The 7,211-nt window shown below is 43.9% G+C and overlaps 1 pseudogene; it reads right to left on the reverse strand.

Annotated features, from left to right (window-relative positions):
• Positions 1–550: 550 nt before the first annotated feature.
• LOC101571802 lies at positions 551–1,924 on the reverse strand (annotated as a pseudogene).
• Positions 1,925–7,211: the final 5,287 nt, after the last annotated feature.

Here is a 7,211-nt window from a genome sequence, read left to right on the forward strand (position 1 = left end):
ATAAAAAATAAATAAATTCAGTGAATATTCAACTCAAAAAATAAAATAAAATATATCCTCAGTAAACTCACCTTCATTTAGAAAGTGATTACAAGTAAAATATAGTAATTAGAATTTTCATTACAAAATACAAGTTTTATGAAAATTTTGAGGAGTTCCAAATGACAGTTATAAAAGTCAATGTTGAAGAAAATTCTTTTGGATTTTATATATCTTAAAATATTGTGAAAATACAATTTAATTCTGAAAACAATGTCAGGAAAGAATACCTGAATTCCTTTCAAACCAGTAGTTTCAAATTGTTCTGATAATAAAACACATTTACAATTTAACACTGTAATTACAAGTTGCATATCATTAGTTTGAATATTACATACTTTCAGAGTTCTTTCCTTTACTCTTGATAAACTGAACTATACACAAAAGCCTCGTAAAAGTCGACAGTGACTTGGAAACAGTTTTTGTTGAGCCCTGAAAATACATTCTAATGCCTTTACCAATAGTCACTGTAGCCACATTAGTGTTTTGTGGTCTTAAGAATGTACACCATTTAATATATTTGAAGGTGTAATGAAGTGGCTCCATCGTTCCATTTGTTTATGTGGTCTGAAATTACAGTCCTGCACAGGGGACATGCTTTCTCTCTGTTAAACCACAAGGTAATGCACTCTTCACAAACTATATGCTGGAAGATGAGAAGAACTGGCTTCTGAAATTCAGCTTCACATATTGAACAAATATCATCCACATCCAAACACTGTCTTTTGCTGGCAGCTCCTCCATAACTTGGTCGTGTAAAAAATATACGTAAAACCTGTCTGAAAGTTCTCAAATGTCCAAAAAAGTCCAAAAGTTTTAGTATGAAGTAGACTAAAGCCGGAAATATCCCAAGACTCCACCTAGTTACATTACCCAACTCCCCATAGCTTATTAGGTAGCAAAACCAAACTGGTATGGGAACAAATGTTCGGTATTACTGACATAATTCTTCTAAAAGCATATACCAGTAACCCTTTGACTTAAAAGACATGATGAAAGAAGGCACCAATCAAATAAGGCATTTTAAGCCCATAAAGAGGAATTTCAGAATGAAGTCGGTAATTCCGACAATCCAAAGAACTCCCCAGAGGCTTAAATGACCCAATGTAGGATTCAAGAAAATTAAGCTGTAATAAAGTGACTGAGAATGAAAGGTATAGTATAAAAGAACAGAAGATCCTGCTAAGAATACCAGCAACCAAGCACAATGAATCTTTGAGGACCTTTCTCTTAGAAAAACCTGATTTACAATGCCTTTGTTTGCATACATAAAAGTTGTTAGTAGCCCAAGTCCAAGAGAAATCCCTGTTATATGCTGCATAAAAAGTTTGACACCCAGAATCAAACTATATGGAAGGCATTTTTGCAACCACTTGAGAAGATAGCGGAATTCTGAGGAGCTTCCATGTGCTCTAGATTCCCTAACGGCAGCATCTGGCTGCCTTACTTCACTGTGGGAGTGACACCGGGACTGGCTGTGTACACATCCCTGAGTACAGCCATGGACACCTGACCTTGCGTTTCTGGAGCTTGGGTTTTCAACATATTCTTTAGGTATGGCATTTATCTAGATATGAACATCTCCAGAATGAAGACAAGACCGTTCTCCAACCAGTCTTGTCGCATGGACATACTGGGAGGTTGGTGCATCCTCACCACCTGCAGCCCCTGAAGAACTGTGCAGCTGGCTACAATTGGCTTAGTATCTTTTCTTTGATCCAGATTTCTTTGCTTCAGCAGTTGGTCTCCTCTCGTGACCGGGAGCGGACGTGGGCCTCGGCAACCCACAGAGGGAACAGCCGCGCCAAGTCCTGCGGGTACAGCCATGATCATCTTCCAACCGCCGCAGCGCCAGCCCAGCCAGCGGTGGCGCACGCCCACTCATAATTTTATAAAGATGGTTCTCTCTGCGTACTGTGTGTGTGTCTATGTGTGTGTCATTCTGTGAACAGCTGTTCCCCCTTTTTTCCTCTTTTTTGGTCATTCATACTACAATTTGGGGTATAGACTTAAAAGCATGCTTTTTCTCAAGTTACCAGCTGGTCTAAGTTGTATCAAAATTGATTTATATAGTTTATCAAAAAGTTTAAATTAATTAAGCAAAAATTCCTTAGCATGGAAAGAAATTTGATTGAGAGGAGTTCTAGTGATGATAGGTGTGGTGAACTTTTTGTTCAGTAATGAGGAGCTCCCAAAAATATCAAGTCTCTTAGGAGACACCCTGCATAAATTGGTCATTGGTTCAAAAAGTCTTTCAGAAAAGTTACAATTGGGTTTCTCTTAAAAATGGTTTTGATATTCAACTAAATTTAGAAACAAAGTTTTGCACGTGTGTACGGTAACTCATTATTGTTAATCTCACAGTGTCTTAAGTGTATTCATGATTCTAAGTGTATAGGTCTTCCAAAATGTTAAACAAAAATTGCTTATTGTGATAAGATTTTCTTTCAAATTCTTAGAAAAAAATAATAAAATAAAGGAGGGAAGAAAAAAAAAAAGCCTTGTGTCCCATTTAAGGATAATTAGTTAGGTGAAAAATTCCTATGTATTAGATAAAGAAGACTGGTTAAAAGGGTTATATTTATATCAAAACAAAAATGTAAGCATGTCACAAAATGTCATAGGATGGGCCTGCCACAATGCTGTGTATGATTTGATTTGTAAATTTCTGTATGAAAATGTGTAATTGTTGGTTTTTAATATTCTATAAGGATTTAGATATTAAAATATTGATGGTTGTTGGAGAATAACAGTTCGTTTTTATGTCTAACGTGTTTGATATTCAGATAGATAGTAATGTTAAGTTTAACATTATCTGCCTCTGTTACAGGGTAATGTCATTAAGCTTTTCTTCTGGATATTTAACAACTAAGTTTTACAGACCAAAAATTAGAGATAGATGAGCTAAAAGGATAGCCAATATTTTGGTCCTAGCCCTTCAAAGTCAGTGAGGACTCAGGACATAGAACCTTTGTGCTTGACACCATAGAGCCACAGGCCTACCCTGTACCGTACACAGTGGTTCAGGCTGTTTTTCAGAGGAAACAAACATCTATGGATTTAAGGTATTATTCTTGTGGGTCACTATGTTGTAAATAACAGAAGATCCAGAGCTTTCATCAGATCCCCCAAAGAGACCTTTGCTATGGAGGATGCCATGAAAGATGATGGAAACCAAAGAAGGCTCCTTCTAGAAAGGAGCTGGGCCTGGGTAGGACCCTCAGAGAGGGTCAGAAAATGCCCTGCAGGGTTGTGGTAAAGGGACACTTGGCTTCCATGGGCCTAAATCTGGGGGCAGTGGTCAGGGCACAGGTAAGGACCTAGCCTAAGAAGCACCTGGAAAGGTGAGCCTCTGCCCCAGCTGCCCACCACACCACCTTGTGATGGGACTCCAGATAAATGGTGTGATGACAGTTGATTCTGTCAGGGAAATGTCCACCTCACTGTCCCCACTGGAGAAGACATTGGCTGTGGGATGGGAGGACTGAGGTGGACACCCACACATGCTACCCCAGCCAGCAAACCCAGGGTTCCCCTTTGTAAGATGGGTCCTAGAGTGTGGGATGCACATTTTCATCAGCTTCTGTCCGTCTAGGGGCTCCCCCATTCCAGGCTCCTTCTGGAAGATTGGTTCACAATCAGATCCAGACTAGTCCTAGGTGCCTCACTGAGATTGCATGTCCTCACCTCTTTCAAGGACAGCGTTTACTCCAGGGCCACATACTTATGTTATCAGGACTAGGGTCATCAAACAGTTTTTATAGAAGACCAGACAGTAAGTTTAGATTTGGAGAGCTCTAGGTCCATGACTCAGCTCTACTTTTGTTTAAAAGTGGCTGTATACAGTGCCTAAAGAGTGAGGGTGGCTGTGTTCCAATAAAATTTTATTTATAAAAGCAGACAGCAACACCCCTGTGGCCCTGCCTCCTCCCACAAGCCTGCAGAGTCCTATCTTTGGACAACCCTCTGGGTCCCCAATGCCTTCTGAGCTCCTGGCTACATGAGTGTTGGGAACTGCTGAAGCTGGACATTGATCATATGTGCAAGGGCAGGATGAGGCCTGATTGCCTAAAACAGTCAAGCTACCTCAGTCTTGAGAAACACATCCTGCCTAGACATTGTTGGCTATTAGTTACTGGGTATCATTGTGTCTTGTAACTATGCAAAGGTATGAATAAATGCCCCTACTGTTGTTTGGGGGTCCTTTGCCAATCAGGCATGGTCCATCACCTGACCCAGCTCTTGTCTTCTTGCGTATCTCTTCCTCATTCATGCTATCATTTCTCCCTGGGGTTCACTGAGAAACTAATGGAGTCCAACAATAAGCTAATTAAGAGAGGGATGCCAAGCCCTCCTTTACTGGGTGTCAGCCACCTTCCTGTTGACCCTAAGAGACAAGCAATTGCAGTGGGGAGGAGCAGAGCACTTGCTACTTGAGAAAACAGAGCTGTCCTGGCTCCCTCCTCTGTCCATGGCAGGAGCCTGGAGGCCCGGGGTCTCCCCTCCCTTTGACCCAGAGTCTCCTGATTCATGTCTCCACTTCCTTTATTGCCTATGATTGCTGAGCTCCTACTGTATGCTGTGGAACCAACACCAAACACACCCCCTCAGCCTAGCCCCTTGTTTGTTCTAGTGTAGTCTGGTTGCTGCTTGGGAATGGTTAGAGGACCTGGGTTCAGATTCCTGGCCTCTACTTCTTGGATAAGGGGTCTTCTCAGCCCCATATATCCACTTCCTTACAAGTAAAATGGGCATAGCAGTACCTTCTTCCTGGGCATTACCAGGATACCACATCAGCTGAGTACATATGGTGTTGCTGTTGTTGGACCTTCCAGGACCTTTTCTTGTCTTCTTTTCCTCCCAAGGCATGTTTCCATTGGACAGATGACAAAACTGAGTCCTGAACTATCTCTTCTCCACCACATACCCTTGTGAGAGCTCCCCCTTAGCCCCAGTCCTGATGGGAAGGTGAGGAGAAGCTCCAAGGTGGGTTGGGGATCTCTCACTCCAGTTCTGTGGTGCCTTCTCCTTAGCTTCCATTGACATCTGTGGCTGCTCACATCATAGCTGATGTTGGGTTTGGTGCTATGGGGGCTGGGATGTTGGTAATTGTATGCATTTTGAAGAGCTGGTGATGGCCCAGGTACTGTCTTGTGCTTCTAACATACATGTTTTTCCACTCACTTCTATTGGGTACCTTGTGGGGCAACAGCTGTTATCACCCCATGTTTATCTATGAAGAACTGAGGCTCAGAGAGCTTAAATGACTTGTCCCAGGTCACATAGCTTCCAAGGGGAAGCAACTGGCCACAGCCTGACCATAAGTAATCACCAAACGTCAGAGCCACACCAGGTCCCCAGGGGCAGTATTATGAGCGGCTTTCTGCTTCCGTGGCTCTCTTTAGAGATACACAGACTCATCTCACCGGCCCTGAACTGGACATAGCTGGCCATGATGCTGTCGATGCCCATCTCTTTATAGATCTGGAGAGGACAGGGTAGGGACCTCACCAGGCAGAAGGAAGGCAGAGAAGAGGCCAGGTGATGACATCCGCTAGACTCTGGGTCACAAGTGGGGCGGCTGGCCTCATTACCTGTCTCTTCAGGACCAGCTGCAGGGTGAAGGAAATGAAGTTGGGAAACAGCTGCTTGATGCCCCAGGCCTGAAGAGAGCGAGCACTCGAGTGAGCACCCACCCTGTCCTGGGCATGCGTTGAGGGCCCACCCTGAGCTGGGGTACATGCAGGACCCTGCTGGCTTCAGGATACCCAGACAGCTCAGGAGACAGAAGTCATCATGGTGCCCGCTTCACAATTGACAGCACCGAGCCTTGGAGAAACCCCGGACCCGCATACTGACTGAGTCACCCCCACCCCCATCCCTGGGCTTTGCAGGGGCGGAGGGGGGGGATGCTCCATGATGCTCACCTGTGCACACAGATTTAGGCAGAAATCCTGATTCTGAAGTTCATCTGTCTGTCCCTGAGAGCAGAGAGAGGCCTCGTGTGCCCGAAGTGTGCCGTTGCTGCTATGACCAAGGCCTCTCTCAGCCTCAGTTTCCTGCTCTGAGCTCCTTGACAGAGGGGCTTCCTGAGACCAAAAAACCTCACATTGAGAAGTAGGAGTTCAGGTTGTGGGATCAGAAGAGCTGAGGTTCATATCCCGCTCCGGCCTTGGGGGCAAGCTGAGTGTCTCAGCCACTTCCATAGCTGTGAATAGACAGGAGCTTTTCCTTCCTGCCTAACCTCTCTCTATGCGCCTCAGTTTACCCATAAGTGAAAGTGGGAATAATAACAATCTGCATCCTAGCACTGGGTTGTGTGAGGATTGAACTGTTCCGTTCGTGTAAAGACCGTAGAGTAGAGAACTTACTCAGAACTGGCACATCATTTCCTTCCCAGCCGCGAGTATGAATTGATGGAGATCCCTGGAGGCCCAGACCGCCCAGGCACGGCTGCCCACAGGTGTGCCCTGAGTAGGGGTGGCCCTGGGGGAAGGGGGTCACTGACTTACTTCTGTTTCCCATGGAGATGCAGGAGCAGCTGGTGGTGGGACAAGTGGCAGTTGGAGGCAATGGTTCCCATTCTTCCAGAGTCGCAGACTGCAGAGAGACCCCAACACCACATCAGGGCAGCCTGGGCCACCAGCCAGGACCCCTGGGCTGCCCTGGCTAGATGGGAGTGGTCTGCTCTGAGCTCCGCCCTCTGCAAACATCCCAGGCTAGGCCTTCTTTTTGTTATTTTTAAAAAAGAATACAAAATGATAAAAGAAAAAACAAAACAAACAAACAAAAAAAACATTAGAAATGATACAGAATTTCACCAGACAAAATAATAGAAATTTGACAATGATTGCTATTTTGTATTATTTTATCTTCAAATTAGTTGTTCAGATTACCAGATATAAACATGCAACATTGGAGAAAAAAGAAAAAAAAATTAAGCACTGACTGCTCCTTTCGACAGGCCAGCAGAAATCAGTCATACAATTATCTAAGCTATCCTGTATTATACATAAATGTATCTTTTTCCCTTCTATTTTTGTCCTTGTCCTCATTCCAGTTTTTTCTTCCCACTGAATAGATTCTTTCCCTTTCACAGTACCTAGTGTGTCTTTCAGATTTTATTTACTCCCTCAGGTTCCTACAGTAGTGAGACAGTATGATGTTTGCAC

This window comes from Octodon degus, unplaced genomic scaffold, assembly GCF_000260255.1.
Source record: "Octodon degus isolate 3935 unplaced genomic scaffold, OctDeg1.0 scaffold00011, whole genome shotgun sequence".
NCBI lineage: Eukaryota > Metazoa > Chordata > Mammalia > Rodentia > Octodontidae > Octodon > Octodon degus.